Below are 18,159 nucleotides of genomic sequence, written 5' to 3'. Positions count from 1 at the left end.
TGACGTAGGTATGCATCCCTTAGGAATTAGAAATAACATGCTGTTCTGCTTCAAAAGCCTTAAAATATGTTTAAAAAAAAAAAAACGATAATAAAATATGAATGGCTCATGATGTTATAGTGAAATTGTATTCAGGAGGACTTTGCCATTGTTGAATGCGGAAGACATCTCTGTGACACTTAAATGCTGCCAAGGAATACCTGAACCCTATACTCTCTGATAGAATTATCACACGTGTATTGAGTAAATTAGTTGTACTAATTTTATGGCAAGACCGGAGGCTCCTATTATGCGTTTCTTTTCTTACTTTAATAAATAGCAGCAGTCAAGAAATATACTACAATTCCCAGAAGGCAAAGTAACAATAGCCAATGGGAATAAAAACGTAGTCAGAACAGAGTACACCAATCAGCTGTAAACAAGGGTATTGTGACATCACTTGACTGCGAACAGCCCTCTTTTTTCTTGCTGCTCGCAGTCAAGTTAAGTACCCTTTATCCTTCGTTCTCTAAAAAATTATATATTTCCAATAGTTATGTCATATATTTTTAGTAATATGTTCTAATGTTTGACTGGGTTGTGTTTCTGCTGTTTTAGCGCATTGGGTTTATTGTTATTCTTATGTTGTTAGACGGCATGTTGCCGCATTTCTGTCAGCGCTCTGCGCGCTCCTTTTAACTAATTTTCTCTCTCTCCTGCGCGCGCCACTTGCGCGCTTTGTTTATATTCCGGACTCCCTCAGGCGGCAGTTCGCTTCACCGCGCTTGAGGAATTCTGGCTATTTTCATTACTCTCGACACTCTTCTGCGCTCGTTGAGTCAAGCGCTTGCTTTTTTCACTGCAGAACAGCTTTGTCCTGTGTTTTTTTCCGGTATTTCACCTACCGGTCGGAAACCCGAGGCTGTGGTCATTCCTGCTCTTGACTTCTCCCTTGACTGACAGGTTTGACGACGCCCACAGGCGGAGTTTGCTACCTTCTTTCCCTTCCTGGTTCTGTTAACCCCTCACTCCCCAGCCCTTCCTATTTCAATAATGGATTCTGACAACTCCCATTCAAATGAGGTTGAGGATATTAGACAAGAATTATCTGCTTTTATAAAAACCTCTGTACAACAGGCTGTTTCATCCTCCATGCAAAAAATTTCCAAGAACCTAGAACTTTCCTTTTCAGATATGATATCTAGGTCCATTTCGGCCCAGACTGCGGGGGAATGCAGTCAGCGCCTTTCCCCTTCTAAAAATCCCCAAAAATAAAAAAAAATTGGCGCAAAAGAAAGGTGAGACTCTCTCACATGTGGCAGAGGACGCGGCTCCTCAAAAGGCTCCCTCCAAGGAGTATAAACATTTGGACATTGGGAAACCAACTTTAAAACCAGGTTTAAAACACAAACTCAAGCAAAAGAATGTTATTGCTCCCTTGATAATATCGTCCATACCAGACACCGATGACGATCTCTCGGACTTGGACTCTGATTCCAACGTGTCCTCTAATAGTGATGATGTTTCTCCTTCTCCTCCTCCCTCCAAAAAAGCCAAACCCTCTTCCCTTCAAACCCCTAATATTTTAGACCTTGAGGGTTTCCCAATGTTTGACCCTTCCAATATAATTCACCCCAATTCTACCGAATGGGTTCCTGCGGATCATGTCGCACAATATGTCTCAACTAAAATTAATCGTCCCTTGGATAAACAAACTAGAGCTAAACTAAAATCAGAATGTCCACGCCCCTCCCTTTCCCGTAATCTCTCAGTTACTCCCTCTATTGACCAATCCCTTTTGACTTTTTTCGTAAAATTAGGCAAGTGTAGTGCTTTCCTCTTATTTTGTTTCTAAGCACTAACATAACACAACAGAAATGCACTTCTGAGGTCAAAGAAGACTTTTATTGTTGTTAATTCTTCCCCAACCACAATATTTATGAATGACGAATTAGTAGCTTTCAAGTCCGCGTTAATCAAACAAAATATATCAGTTTGCAATATACACAGCAGGTTATATTTATAAGATATTGAATGCAAAGCAAAACAAATACTTCACCATGTGGGAACTATCTACAGCTTCATCTTTCTAAGGTCTGCAAGCTGATGACCCCTGTCAGCCGCGAGAAAGAGATTCATCTACCCACACGGGATTGCTGGCAGCTGGCGCCAAGCTCCAGCACGAGGTCCGGCAGATTCGAATCTGACCCTCTGCAGCCTGTTACATTCGTTACAAAGGTGTGCCCCCTCCTCTCAGACCCGGGAAACTGAGCAAGCCTTTTGGAGACTGGCCAGGTCTCCAAGACTACTCCTGTTCCCAAGCCCAAGCGAAGAGAAAAACACCCATGTACTCTCTCTTATCAGGTCTAGTCTACTGTGAGAACAAAACATCTTGGTTCATCTTGTGCAAAAACACAGCTTGGAAAAATACAGCTTGGATTCTCAACTGCAATGTCTAACTCCACGTTAAAGGCAATGGGCAGCTAACCTAAATATCAAATGCAATGTCTAGTGTCATGTCAAAGCCAATAAGCATCTAAGCTGAATACAAAATGCAATGTCTTATATCATGTCAAAGCCCATAGGCAGCTGAGCTGAATATAAAATGCAATGTATAATATCATGTCAAAGCCAATAGGCAGCTGAGCTGAATACAAAATGTAATATATGATATCATGTCAAAGTCCATAGGCAGCTGAGCTGAATATAAAATGCAATGTATAATATCATGTCAAAGCCAATAGGCAGCGGAGCTGAATACAAAATGTAATATATGATATCATGTCAAAGCCAATAGGCAGAATATCTAATAGCATGTCAAAGTCAATAGGCAGAATACAGAATGTAATGGCCAATGCAATGTCAAAGCCCATAGGCGGGTAAACTGAATACAGAAAGTAATGGCTAATGCCATGTCAAAGCCAATAGGCAGAATACAGAATGTAATGACTAATGCAATGTCAAAGCCCATATGCGGCTAAACTGAACAAAACATACCATGTGCTACTGGTGAACATTGAGCAACTAATATGCGCAGTGGTGAAACACAAAGTCATTGGTCAAAACAAACTCCATCAAATGGCAGTACATTCCGCCCTTTGACCAATGAATTTTTGTTTCACATATCTCTTGTTTCAAACAAAAACAAAAAACAAAAAACATCAGCACAAAAAAAAACATTATCAGCAAATCATATTTGAATGATCAAAGCAATCCCTGTAAAGCAATAGAAGTGAATTAACACATTGATCTCATAACTTTTCACATCAGATACATCTACATAGAAAAGACTGGGCAATTTTTATACTCTGAATGAGTCTCTAACCCAACAGTGTTAGCAATTTGATGTGGCATGAGTTCTGCTCATGTAAAGGGGCACGGTCCACCTGAAAGGTTTGCTGGAAGATAAGCAAAAGTCGGAGTTCCATATGAGAAGGGAAAAAAAATAAAAACACAGCTTAGTTCCAGTGGAAGAATGCAATCAAACAAGTTGAACTTGAACTGAAGGCGCAGTTTGCGCAAAATGGATCCATGGTGCTGGCACTTTACTCAGCCAGGTTCAGGTTGGGGATTCGGTCCCTTCCCCGACCCCACACGCACACACCGGAAGGGGGACCACACAGCACACTCAGGGACAGTGGCGAAACGTGGTAGGATCTGCAAAAGAAACAAGTATGACTTTTCTTGCAAATAACATTTTTCATTTAAACTGCACCCTTCCTCTTTCTTTCCCTGTTTTATGATCAGCAGGACGTTTTTGGGGCCCTTTGTTATATTCACTGCAGGTTCTGGAGGATCACTTGGGGCTTCAGCCCACACATCAGCACTGAGGTTTTTATCTGCTGCGCCACAGCTTCCCTTTTCTTGCACTGTCAGAAGGGCTGGGGCAGACTCATTCTTTAACAAACCTCCATTCACTGCACTTTTGCCAATTTGGGCCATTCTGTCTCCAATTTGTATGAATGAATCAGATTCTTTTCTAGGTATCAGCATAATTTCGATTTTTCCTTGGTAATTTGCAGCAATCACTCTCCCTAAAACCTGATCAATTTGCCATTTCTGTCCTGGTAACTTTCCTCTCCCCAACTGCTCTGTGACTGCTTGCATGACAGATTGCTTTTGTGCATGCTGCACAGTTTTTATCAAATCTAGGGGAATGTGCATCTCTCTCATCTCTGCCCACCTGTAAGTGGCTTTTTCTCTCAGCTGTTCATATTTCTGGGGCACCCACTTAGCCATCCCCGCTAAGGCAGAATTCTGGGTGTACACTTCTCTCTCTGAATTTTTCTCATTAACTGCAAGGTAATTGAACCAGTTAGGTGCTAAAACATTAGCAATGAACCAAAAATCAGCGTAAAAATGACACATCTCACGTAGCTCTTGCTTTAAAATCTGACACACATTATACAACGCTGTTCCTTCTACTGTGCCAGAAAGCAACATTTCAGTCAGTGAATCATTAGTAAAACAAACATGCTTTTTATCTTCAGTAGACACGAATTCAAATGGTGCACACAATTTCATTGATAACTCTTTTACCTGTGGTACTCTAGCCCTGTCTTGCAAGTACCAGATCCATTGTATGATTCTAGCTAGGGGCACTATTTTCTTTCCTTGTTCTTGAGTTACATGTACATAAGTATTTCCTTCTTGCACTGCGCAATATATGATATCATGTCAAAGCCAATAGGCAGAATATCTAATAGCATGTCAAAGTCAATAGGCAGAATACAGAATGTAATGGCTAATGCAATGTCAAAGCCCATAGGCGGGTAAACTGAATACAGAAAGTAATGGCTAATGCCATGTCAAAGCCAATAGGCAGAATACAGAATGTAATGACTAATGCAATGTCAAAGCCCATAGGCGGCTAAACTGAACAAAACATACCATGTGCTACTGGTGAACATTGAGCAACTAATATGCGCAGTGGTGAAACACAAAGTCATTGGTCAAAACAAACTCCATCAAATGGCAGTACAGCAAGGACCCACGCAAAGGGGTGGACAAGGCGTGGTCCTGTTGCCAGGACAAACTGCTTGATATTTTGGGTCCACTAACTCGCATCTTTGACATTGCGGAGGCTGCTAGAATTGACGGCTCTTTTATAGACCCTGAAGAGCTTACCCTGTGGGTTCAACAGGCCTTTTGCCTTTTAGGCAATGCAAACTCATCCCTCACATATGAGAGACGCAAGGGTTTACTTCTGAAACTCAACCCTAAACTGATCAACCTGGCGTCTGTCCAGCCTAACATTCACACCGACGGTGCTCTATTTGGAGAGTCTTTTAATCAAAGACTTAAGCAAATATGTTGCGACTTTCACATCGCTGGACAAAGCGCAACAATCAATGAAAAAGATGTTTGCCCAGTGGGTTTTTGCAAGGGCTGGCAGAGGAAGGAACCGCTTTGCCGGCCGTCCATACTACTATCAAGGTTCCAGAGGATACCACAACGCGTCATACCAAGAGTATAGGCCGCAATTTTACCCCCAAAGAGCAAGAGGTTTCTGCTCCAGGCGCTTCAGGAACACAAGGTCCTATTCTCAACCAAGTAAGTCTTATACCTTCTTCTATACCTGTGGGAGGCCGTCTTCGTTTTTTCCTCCCAAAATGGTCAGAGATCACAGCAGATCCTTGGGTCCTTTACACGGTTCAAGGCTATTCCATAGAACTTTACGCAATCCCTGTTCAGACTCGGTTACCCTCCCTTCCACGTTTTTCCTCAGATATGGCATCTCTCATTACATCAGAAGTACAATCCCTGTTACAAAAACAAGCCATTGCTCCTACCATTCCCGATCCAACAGGTTTTACCAGCTCAATTTTCCTGGTCCAAAAGAAAAACAAAAAAATGCGACCCGTGATAAACCTCAAGGGTTTCAACCATTTTGTAGTCTATCACCATTTCAAGATGTAAACCATCCTCCATCTCAGAGATTCTCTTCTTCAACAGGATTGGATGGTTCGATTGGATCTTCAAGATGCATATCTAGTAGTTCCAATCCATCCTCATTTCAGGAAATTCCTCCAATTTCAATGGTCAGACCAATATTATCACTTTACCTCTCTACCCTTCGGTCTTTCTTCCGCCCCGTGGTGTTTCACCAAACTCATGAAACCAGTGGTAGCTTTTCTCCGAGCTCAAGGCATCAGATTGATTATATACCTCGACGATATCCTATTAATGAACCAGTCTCCACAATCCCTTCTGGCTCATCTATCCCTCACGTGCTCACTCCTTTCAGATTTAGGTTTTATCATAAACAAAGAAAAATCTATACTAACCCCTTCACAAATTATAGAATTTTTAGGCTTCCAAATAAACTCAATTTCTGCCACTCTTTTGCTTCCCTCTGCAAAAATCAAGACCATAAAGTCGGAGATCCTTCAAGTCCTACGCAGTTCTCAGATCTCTCTCAGAACGTTAGCGCGAATTGTGGGCCTCCTATCCTCCTCAATTCAAGCCATTTTTCCGGGCCCCCTTCACTACAGAGCCCTTCAAAGGTTAAAAATTCGCCACTTAAGGAAAGGACTCTCATACGCAGATATCATTCCTTTAAACGTCGACTCGCGCACAGAACTTCAATGGTGGATAGACCATTTAGAAGCCCGGAACGGAAGGACTATCTTTGCATCAACCCCAGATCTAGTATTAGAATCAGATGCAAGCCGAACCGGCTGGGGGGCCCGGTGTGGACCAATCTCGACTGGAGGCACATGGTCGTCAGAGGAGTCCAAAATGCATATCAATTGTTTAGAGATGCTTGCCGGTTCCTTTGCGATCAAAAGCCTTGCAAAAAACAGGGTTCGCTGTGCCATTCTCCTCAGAATGGACAACATCTCTGCTGTCCGTTATATAAATCACCTAGGCGGCACAAGATCCAAACCTCTGGCGGAACTAGCCAAGGGTTTTTGGGAATTTTGCCTTTCAAACCACATTTCGGTTCATGCAGAGTACCTTCCCGGCTCCCAGAATTCGGTAGCAGATTGGCATTCTCGTCATCTCCGAGATGCAAGCGATTGGAAACTCCACACTTCAATTTTCCAGACCATTTACAACAAATGGGGTCCCCTACAAATCGATCTTTTTGCATCTCGCCTCAACTCTCAACTTCCTCGATTTTACAGCTGGCGTCCAGATCCATTAGCCTTGGCATCAGATGCCTTTTTACAGGACTGGTCCCTTGCCCTCAATTACGCCTTTCCCCCTTTCCTTATGATCAGCAGGTTGCTGGCCCATATCAGGCGTCAACAAGCCTCTTTAATTCTCATAGCTCCCTTTTGGCAATCACAAACGTGGTTCCCGGCTCTTCTAGAACTCTCTATAGATTTCCTGATTTTAATTCCTTCCTTCCCCGAACTGCTTCTCGACCCGCTAGGTCAATCTCATCCTGGACAATTTACTAACTCTCTCGGCATGGAAACTATCGGGCAACCTCAATCTCTCCCGTGCATTTCGACAGAAGCTTCCCAATACATCTCACGATCCTGGGCCCCAGGCACAAAAAAGGCTTACACGTCAGCCTGGTCTATTTGGCACAGCTGGTGTTTGGGAAGACACATTGATCCCTTTTCAGCAGATTTGATTTACATTATCAACTGAAGCCAGCAAAGGCAAAGCTTTCCGTCCGATGAACCTATATCGTTCAGCTAAATCTGCCAATCATACTCCAGTCAATGGGAGACCCGTGGGAGAACATCCTCTGATTTGCCGCTTACTTAAGGGAGTAAAGTTTTCTAATCCTCCTTTGCCTAAATACAGTCATTTATGGGATGTTAACATTGTTTTAAAATTCATTCTGTCATGGCCTGATAATCTCATGCTTTCGCTAAAAATGTTATCTGCAAAGTTGACTATGTTATTGTGCCTGGTTTCTATTAAGCGTGTCTCAGATGTTAAAGCTCTTGATATTTCTAATCGACAGTTTACACCTACAGGGGTTTTGTTTACTGTGGTTCCCCGCACAAAAAACAATTTATCCTCAGTATTTTATCCATATTTTCCTGATCATCCGAAATTATGTGTTGGACAATGTTTAAAAGCGTACGAATTAAAAACTGCAGATTTAAGATCTTTTTCTCATTCCCAATTATTAATCTCATTTAGGAAACCTCACTCTCCTGTTTCGGCTGCTGCCCTAGCGAGATGGGTTAAATGGTTGATGTCTCTGGCGGGCATAGATACTTCTATGTTCGGAGCTCATTCTTCCAGGGATGCTATGGCTTCTAAAGCGTTCTGGGCAGGTTCCCATATAGAGGATATTCATAAATCTGCAGACTGGTCTAATGATAACGTATTTAAAGTTTTCTACTGTAAACCTGTCAATAATATGTCTCTAAATGTAATTAATATGCTTTAAACTTGCATAATAGGAGCCTCCGGTCTTGCCATAAAATGTAGATTTTCCTAGTCATATGACGGAAAGTCTTAATTTTATTAAAGACACGGAGGCTAGTATTATCCCTCCTCTTTATTAACTTTGTTCTTTATTTTCCCACCCTTCTTTCAGCACCACTGGCCATCACTCAGCCTTCCACTTAAATCTCTGGTTTCAGCCTGGTCTACTAGTCTTCAAACTACCAGGACACCGTTCAAAGCCGATCTTCCCGTTGGAGCTCCTTACCGGAATCCGTTTTGGCTATCTTGGATTTTTAACTTTTGTGCGGATGTTTTCTCGTTTATTATGGCAATTCTCATTTTGTTTTCTATTATTCCATTGTTTAATTTTAACTGACTCTCTCGCAAGAAAAGAGGGCTGTTCGCAGTCAAGTGATGTCACAATACCCTTGTTTATAGCTGATTGGTGTACTCTGTTCTGACTACGTTTTTATTCCCATTGGCTATTGTTACTTTGCCTTCTGAGAATTGTAGTATATTTCTTGACTGCTGCTATTTATTAAAGTAAGAAAAGAAACGCATAATACTCGCCTCCGTGTCTTTAATAAAATTAAGACTTTCCGTCATATGACTAGGAAAATCTACATTGTCCGTGAAACTTTGAGTGCCCGTACTGAAGACGTTTGCCATAAAGGACATACCTGGGACTTGCCTGAGTGCATCAAAACCAGCTCTGTGTTGGCTGGAAAAGGAACTTGAGGCCAGATGTACTAAGACAGTGATTCTTAACCATTTGGCATCTGTGGACCCTCACTTAATCATTACTGCAGCCAGAGGACCTCCACTGAATCATTACTGGAACCCGAGGACCCTCCACTGAATCATTATTGAAAGCAGGAGACAATGGCCTAAGCGTTTTCAATTATTCCAACTGCAAAACAATACACAAAAATACAGAAGCATATTTTCACCAAAGAAATACAAACATTTTATTTAATTCACAAACAAATATAACAAAAAATACATAATTAAAATTCAGAGGGAAGGTTGGAACTTTTCTGAATTCAACAGAGGCCACTAATAGCCCATACAATATTCTTTTTGAGCACTTGCACTGATCCCACAAATCTTCCCAAGGATACAAACTTAATTTGTAGCCTTCAATTTCAAATTCCTTTACATCAATAGAATGTTTTAAAATTTACAGTTTTACACTTTGCTTCTTTATTCACATATACACTTTAATAACCTGTTAATATTATTTCATTTTCTAGGCAGTCTTGGACTCCCCCGAGCAGACTTTACAGGCCCCTGGTTGTCTCTGGACCACAGTTTGAGAACCACTGTATTAACATATTTTCTTGTCACAAGTCCTGCATTTTGGTATATCACACGGTTTGAGACAATAAAATATGGTTTTAAAATATACTAAACCTATTTAGCAATTCGGTAATATGTTACTGAATTGATAAATGGGTTTAGAAAATCATAAGGAGTCGCTATTTGGATGAGGTGTGTTTGGGGCATACCTTCCAAATAACGATTCCTCATGGCAGGCATTAAGGTTTAGCAACCGAAAGGTGGTTGCAAAACATTTTACGAACACCTCAAAGGAGGTGGTAACCCGTTTGCAAATCGGAAGATGTCTCCAGAGGACCCCTTCTCCTCAGTGGTGTACAAAAAATTTAAGGATAAAAATTGGGCTTAAAAAGTTTTTCTTTTTTAAAATGTAAATACATCCTGTTTTCTGTCGAGGAGGATGGGCTGCATTAAAAAAAGATTGCTTTACTTAAAATCTATCACAGACATGCTGGTCTGCTGACTACAGCAGGCCACCAGCCCTGTGATGAAGGCAGGTGGTAGTGGGCAGCAATTTGCAACCTCAATACTATTCATGAGGTAGGTTGAATTGTGACCCACTGCGATTCAGTATTGTGACCTATTAGTATATAGCTCATTTCACTTTGTTAAACGTCAGTGTGCAAGTTGTGACTACTTTTAGTGAATCCAATGTACGTACATCTGGCCGTTAATTATCCGTGGGAAAATAGCATTCTAGATATGAGTATTTGATGGGGGTATGTTGGGAAGGAAACGTCCTCTGCATGGTTATGGATGTAAACCCCTGCCCTGAGTGCCCAACTGTGCTGGTGTCTGGATTCCTAATGCTGAGCCAAACATGAATCATGCATGTGTGCCATGACAAAGGCCTGTCTCATGGACTGTGGTCTTGCTGGACCAGGAGGGTCACCCAAAGTGCTACCTTCATGGTGAAAGGCTACTTACTTCCTTCACAAGAAGCTAAGCAGCATGACTGCGGTGAAAGCAGCATACATTGTAGTGATCAATAGGAGTGAACAGGTCCTTTTTAACTTGTGTCACTACAGTAAGACCTAGAGACTCGCTCACCTTTTTAAAGTTCCGCTGCTGTGTGATTAACTCACCATTCGCCTACATCAGTAGATATAAAGAGCTGTGCAGTGAAGGAGTGGTGACTGAGACGGATGTATGTGTGCCATGGAAGGGATAGATCAGTGCTGTGCTGTTCTATGCTGTTCAGTGCGTGCTTGCACGTTGAGTGCATGCACTCGCTATATGTATACCGGAGAGGAATAGATTACATGGGAGATGTAGTGCTTTATAGTGCATGCGCAGGAAAAGCATGTACTGGGTTTATGTGTGCTTGCAAGGGTGAAGTGTTGTGCATTGCATGCATGGTGAATGAGTGTGCTAGCAGTGTGGGTTTGCATGTAGCCAACCATGGCACAATACAGTAAGGCTGGAGTACTGAGCAGTGCATGCTGAAAGAATGTGCACGTAGTGTGGCATAATATATGGAGGTAAGAGTACTGGTCAGTATGTGTGCTGTGTATGTACACGGAGTTCAAGTGTGCCTACAATGGCACATTATATGGATGACACTGGGTTCCATTTTGGGAATCCTAGGCCTGTATGGTGAAGTCATGAGCAGTAGAGGAATCCCCCCCCACCCCCAGACAGATTTGTGTATTGCTGCATTTCCTGTAAGCTGTGTGTGAGACAGAAGAGAAGGGAGAGCCCAGCTCCCGTACACTTTAAAGTCTGCTCCTTGATTCAATGAGAGATCACATGGAAGGAGGTGGGACACATTTCAAGAAGGAGTTGGAGCAGATAAGGGAATCAAAGATTAGGGCTCGTAGGCAGAGATTAGACTTAAGATGCACATATCACTGGCTGACATCCAGTTGGGAACTCTAGTCACTCACAGGGCCTGGGTTGTGGGACTATCAGCTTTGGAGTCTCTCCTGCTGTGACAGATAACCTTTCAAGAGGAAGAGAGAGAAAAAGAAGCAGAACCCAAACATAAAACTTCGGAGACCCATTCTCTAAATCACATTTAGGCCCTTGATTTATACTTTTGGGTTCAAAACTGCACTAACACAGTGTTGCACCAAAAAGTTTAACACCGGCTTGCACCATTTCTTTGCACCAGCCGGGCACCATATTTATGGAATGGTGCAAGCCGGTGCAAAGGATAGTATGGCGTTGCAAAAAAAAATATGTTAGTCGGGTGGAGCTGGCAGTATGGAAGAAATATGACATTAGGCAGATTAGAGTGAAAAAAATGACTAACCTGCCTAGAGTCATTTTCTGACGCAAAACCATCCATACCACATGACTCCGGTCTTGGAAAAGACAGGAGTCATGCCCACCACCCCAATTGCCAGCACAGGGGACCAGGGTCCCCTAGGCATGGACATTGCACCCTGTGTCATGTATGGGGGCCCATTTCAGGGCTCCCTATGGCACTTTGAAAAATAAAATAAAATACCTGTACTTACCTGGGATGGGGTACCCCATCCTCCGCTGTCCCTCTGGTGTGGGTGGGGGTGTCCCTGGGGCGGGCACCTGTGGGCTTATTCTATGGTGTTCCACCAAGGAAATAGGCCCACAGGTCCCCTAACGCCTGCCCTGACCCAGGCATTAAAAAATGGGGTAAAGCAAGCTTTGCCCCATTTTTTTCACCCCTTCCGTGCACTATTTTTGCTCTGGAGTATAAATATGGTGTTAAGGCCATAGTCATTATTTGCACGGGAACGCCTACCTTGCATCTCATTAAGGCAAGGTAGGTTTCCACGTCCAAAAAATGACTAACTCCATAAATTTGGCGCTAGACGGGTCCAGCGCCAAAGTATAAATATGGAGTTCGTTTTGCACCGAATTAGAGTTAAAAAAAATTACACTAATTCGGTGCAAACAGTATAAATATGCCCCTTAGCGTCTGGAAATGGACTGTAAGAAAGGGAGGTTGTGACCCCACAAATTTGTCACCTGCCAAGCAGTCAGACAAGGGGAGAGCAGGGGAAACTCTACAAGCCTTTTGCCTGTAACCAGGTACGGAGGCAAAGGTCTCCTGATGGGTGACCAAGACCACCTGTTCTGGAGCCTGGAGTACCAGCCTGCTTGCAAGGAGTGAGGTCCAGTGGAGAGCCCTGTTGAGAGGACTTCCAGCGCTAGGTGTGAGGAGATAATTGCTGCACTGAATAGGTTGCTGCCCTTGTGTAGATTGGCACAATCTACCTATTCCAGGAAAGAGCCGCCAAGAGTTGAGTGCCTTGCTTCTTGTGGGATTAGCAAAGCCCGTAATACATTGACCTCGTATGCCACAAGGGGCTGTCTTCAAAGATATTTTTGCCGACAGGCGCCAAGACCTGTGCATGGTCTTAACTGAGCCAGAAGAGGCTGCCATGATATAGACTGCCGTGCCGTGAAGATAGAAGCCTCGTGCAAGGTGCCACAGCAACCCCATATGCCAGGAGGGGCTGCAGGTACTACATAAGCTCTGAAGTTCAGACTGTTGCCTGAGAATTGAACGCTGTGACCTGTGGGTGTTAGCATTGAGAATTGTCCCTGATCTAATGCGTGGACTGAGGAGGATGCTGTGAGAGCATAGCCACATGGCCCGGACCAGATTTTGAGCACCAGGATAAAACCGCCCCTTCTCCCATTGGGGAGCGCTGAACTTACCATGCATGAGGAAGCACTGGAGCACCTCTGATTGCTGCTGGAGCCAGCCACGTAGCTCATGGAGAGTCTGCTCCCACTGCTGCCCCTACCTTGTGCAGACCACCTCGACAGAGCAGGACTGGAGCATCGTGAGTGCCTGCGGTCAGGGCACCCATTGAGGTGCTGAACGCTTTCTTGCTGCTAGAGCATATAACACTATGGGCCCGCAGGTTCTGCTATTAATGGTGCTGCTACACCAAAGACAGTTTGACTACTTTCTAAGAGTCAGAATGAACTTGAGTACTAGTGAGCATTCCCTGGATGTGACCACCAGTGAAAGGAGAATAACCCTGACCACATTACGAGCAGAGGGTGGGACAGGGAAACACTAGAGATCTGTCCTCAAGATGAATACTTCTTTTAATGCATAGAGTTAGAAATATAATATTTCTTTTTAATATGAAAATAAGTATTTGACTATACATTGATTTATTGACATTGTGGTGCGCCCTTTGAGTTAGAAGTCATGTTCACTAGCCATTACCTACACTCTTCTTCCCCTGAACCACTCCTGCCCGAGGCAGCCTGTGACTGCTCATCCACAGCGGCCACTGAGAGTCAAGTGCAAAAGGGGTATTTAGCCCAGTTGCTCAGGATCTATTGTAGGCTGGGCACCGGAGCATCAGGAGACCTCAACCACCACGGTTGGGCACAGTGCCCATGGCCCTCTGAAAGGGGATATCTGTGCACAGACCATTATGACCTTTAAGTGTTTGATTCTCCACACTGATCCACCAATCCTCCGAAGTTTAGTCCTGTGACTATTTATAAGTCTTCCATAAAACACTGCTTATGGAGTATTTGGGGATGAATCTCAAAGGTATGTTAAGAATACATACAGGAGTACTCCAGTGGTACTAATTCCTGTCCTCATAAATGTTTTTGTGAATTGGCCACAAAATTTGCTAAGCCTTCTTCCTTGGGACTTTAGACTGTGTACAAACCCAGGTTATATTGTGAGGTACCATGTATGCCCTTATCACAAAACCCTGATGATGTCTGTGGAATCCCAAAGACGAGATGAGGACCACTCCATCAACAAAAAAACAATAATAAAATGCGAATAAACCTTATTGGCACTGTTTCATCATATTAATGGGAGTGCCAGTTATGGATGCGGAAGAATACGTGTGAAGGTGTTTCTGTAATGTTTTGAAGTGTGCTGAAAGGAAGCCTGGCGATTAACTTATAGGACAGGATTATTACACTTGCATTTAGTGGAGCAAATAGATAGTTATTGTCAGTACTTGGGGGCAGGTTTTCTTCAAAGGACGTAGCGCAGCCACTAAAGTTGCTGCCCTGCTTCGCATGAAAGGGAGACAGCAGGACAGCACCATATCTACAAAGCTATAACTCAGTATCCCTCTCCCCCTCTATGGTGCTCATTAGGCTGCCTTGCTCCATGCACACAAGCGTGCAATATAGTGCAAGGTTGTGTGTGGTTTTTTATCCTAGGTTTGTTCTGAAAGGGAACCCTTAGACTTAGTATACATAGTTTTGAACTGTTCCGTTTTTGCATGTGTTCTGTATTAAAGCACACATGCAAAGTTAGAACTTTTTGAGAAAATAAAAGATAATATGGAACTTTTCTGGATCGTTACGCCTGCCTCGATTTATCCTTAGGAAGTGGAAGCTGGCATAGGGTCTCTGTTATCAATCACAGCACTGAGGACCCTTCTGTGTGGTTTGAGAACCAGGCATCAACTTACTTCATGCATTTGGCGTTCCCCTTCTCTAAATGAGACGTTAAGCACAATGGAGCAAGGAGCCCTTTGTAGATCAGGCACTCTCCAGTGTCGACGCAAAGAGTTGAATCCCACTTCCTGTCTAGTCATGGTGGTGCCAAGTTGCCCTGTAACTTGGGATGCATGGTACATACTCTTGACACCGAGTGGTTGTGCAAATCATCCTTGCCGGGTGCGTGTCTCAAGGGACAAGTGTTAGTCTTATCTGGTGACTCCAAGGTTTTGCATCGGTGAGTACAGCCCAGCTCTTTGCAAGTACAATCTTGCAGGCCCAGTCCAACCAGGCTGCCCCTCACAAGACTCCTCCTTAGCACTTGGATGGCAGCTGAGTCAGGAAGCAAGAAGACTCTTCGCAAGAATCACACCGCGCGCTGAACAATTGCAGATAATAAGTCCCAGCTACAGGTCTGCCCGGTTCAGGAATTTGCAGACTTGCAGTAAATTAGATGGAGAAAGATAAAAACATACCACATTTTTTATAGATGGCATGGAGTGGACTTCCAGTCCACCAAACGCACACTGTTCATTGCTAAGAACTATGCCAATGCTAAAAAAAAAAACATATTTGTCCATGCAGCCAAACTATGGAATTCATTATCCCCAAATATAAGATCCGCGGCTAACTATCTTGTCTTCAGAAGACTACTCAAGAGTTGGCTCTTTCCTTCATAACCACCATACTCAAACAGCAATGGACTGCATGTGCCTGTGTTGATAAATATTGTTAATCTGAATAAGTGTATATTCTAGATATGTATAGCACTTTAGAAAATATGTATTGCTACTGTGTCATAACAATAAATTACTCACATACTCTTTAAACCTGTTTACCAAATGTATATTTACTCACGATTAAAAATGTGTATGTATACATTTACTCTCTTGTAAGCTTTACTGTGTCTACTCATCACCATATGTCATGTCTCTATCAATCGTCCATCCCCACTCTGACTCATCCCAAACCCATTCTACTACTTTCATCTCCAAAATAACCCTGCCTAAGCTCTTCCCTCCTCTTCCACATCTAGCTCACCCAAACCTCATTTTACTACCATGATCTCCCTAACAACCCTAATAAATTCTCCCTCATGTATCTCACCTTGACTCATCCAAAACCCCTCCTGCTACTATGATTCCCCCTAACCCATTCCACAGACTCTTCCCTCCTCCATCTCTCCTTTACTCATCCCAAGCCTCATCCTATTACTATAAACTCCCAATTAACATTTCTGGATTCTTCCTTCATCTATCCCTCCATTACTCTAGTCAATCCAACTAATAAACTCACATATTGTCTGCTCAAATTAACTCATTAAAATAAATACTAAAACTGAACTCATATTTCCCTATACTAATCCACCACTAATTCCTCTTGGGTTCCGGAGTAGTGTGCTACTCGCCCATAAGCTCTTCGCCGCCTCGTCAGGGGTAGTAAGCGCTACATAATGAAAATGTCACTTACCCAGTGTACATCTGTTCGTGGCATCAGTCGCTGTAGATTCGCATGTTTTGCATAGCTCACCATCTGGTGTTGGGCCGGAGTGTTACAAGTTGTTTTTCTTCGAAGAAGTCTTTCGAGTCACGGGACCGAGTGACTCCTCCTTTTGTCTCCATTGCGCATGGGCGTCGACTCCATCTTCGATTGTTTTCCCCGCAGAGGGTGAGGTAGGAGTTGAATTGTAGTAATAGTGCCCATGCAATGGAGTGACTAAGTATGTACCTATTTAAGGTTGAGATGATACATATACAAATAGTTGATTGTAACTTCCAAACTGCTACAGGCTCCCGGGGAGGCGGGTGGGCACATGCGAATCTACAGCGACTGATGCCACGAACAGATGTACACTGGGTAAGTGACATTTTCAGTTCGATGGCATCTGTCGCTGTAGATACGCATGTTTTGCATAGACTAGTAAGCAGTTATCTCCCCAAAAGCGGTGGCTCAGCCTGTAGGAGTGGAAGTAGTTTGAAATAATGTTCTTAATACGGCTTGACCTACTGTGGCTTGTTGTGCGGATAACACGTCTACACAGTAGTGCTTGGTGAATGTGTGAGGCGTAGACCATGTGGCTGCCTTACATATTTCTTGCATTGGGATGTTTCCTAGAAAGGCCATGGTAGCACCTTTCTTTCTGGTTGAGTGTGCCCTTGGTGTAATGGGCAGCTGTCGTTTAGCTTTAAGGTAGCAGATTTGGATGCATTTAACTATCCATCTGGCTATACCTTGTTTTGATATTGGGTTTCCTGCATGAGGTTTTTGAAATGCAATAAATAGTTGTTTAGTCTTTCTGATGTTCTTTGTTCTGTCAATGTAATACATTAATGCTCTTTTGACATCTTATGTATGTAGTGCCCTTTCAGCTACGGTATCTGGCTGTGGAAAGAACACTGGAAGTTCCACTGTTTGATTTAGATGGAACGGTGAAATAACCTTTGGCAAAAATTTAGGATTAGTCCTTAGGACGACCTTATTCTTGTGTAGTTGTATAAAAGGTTCTTGTATTGTAAACGCCTGAATCTCGCTTACTCTTCTTAGGGAAGTAATGGCGATGAGAAATGCAACCTTCCAGGTTCCACTGTATTTCGCAGGAGTGCATGGGTTCAAAAGGTGGACCCATAAGTCTAGTTAGGACAACATTTAGGTTCCATGAAGGAACAGGTGGTGTTCTTGGTGGTATAATTCTCCTAAGGCCCTCCATGAATGCTTTAATGACTGGTATCTTATATAGGGAAGTTGAATAGGTAGTCTGCAGGTATGCAGATATTGCTGCAAGGTGTATTTTAATGGAAGAGAAAGCCAGGTTAGATTTTTGTAAGTGAAGCAAGTAACCCACTACATGTTCTGGAGTTGTGTGTAATGGTTGTATTTGATTAATATGGCAGTAGCAAACAAACCTCTTCCATTTACTTGCATAGCAGTGCCTGGTGGATGGCCTTCTGGCTTGCTTTATGACTTCCATACATTCTTGGGTAAGTTGTAAGTGCCCGAATTCTAGGATTTCAGGAGCCAGATTGCTAGATTCAGCGATGCTGGATCTTGGTGTCTGAT

The sequence above is a fragment of the Pleurodeles waltl genome, chromosome 10 (assembly GCF_031143425.1).
Source record: "Pleurodeles waltl isolate 20211129_DDA chromosome 10, aPleWal1.hap1.20221129, whole genome shotgun sequence".
Taxonomy (NCBI): domain Eukaryota; kingdom Metazoa; phylum Chordata; class Amphibia; order Caudata; family Salamandridae; genus Pleurodeles; species Pleurodeles waltl.
Note: the sequence above shows the minus strand (reverse complement) of the source record.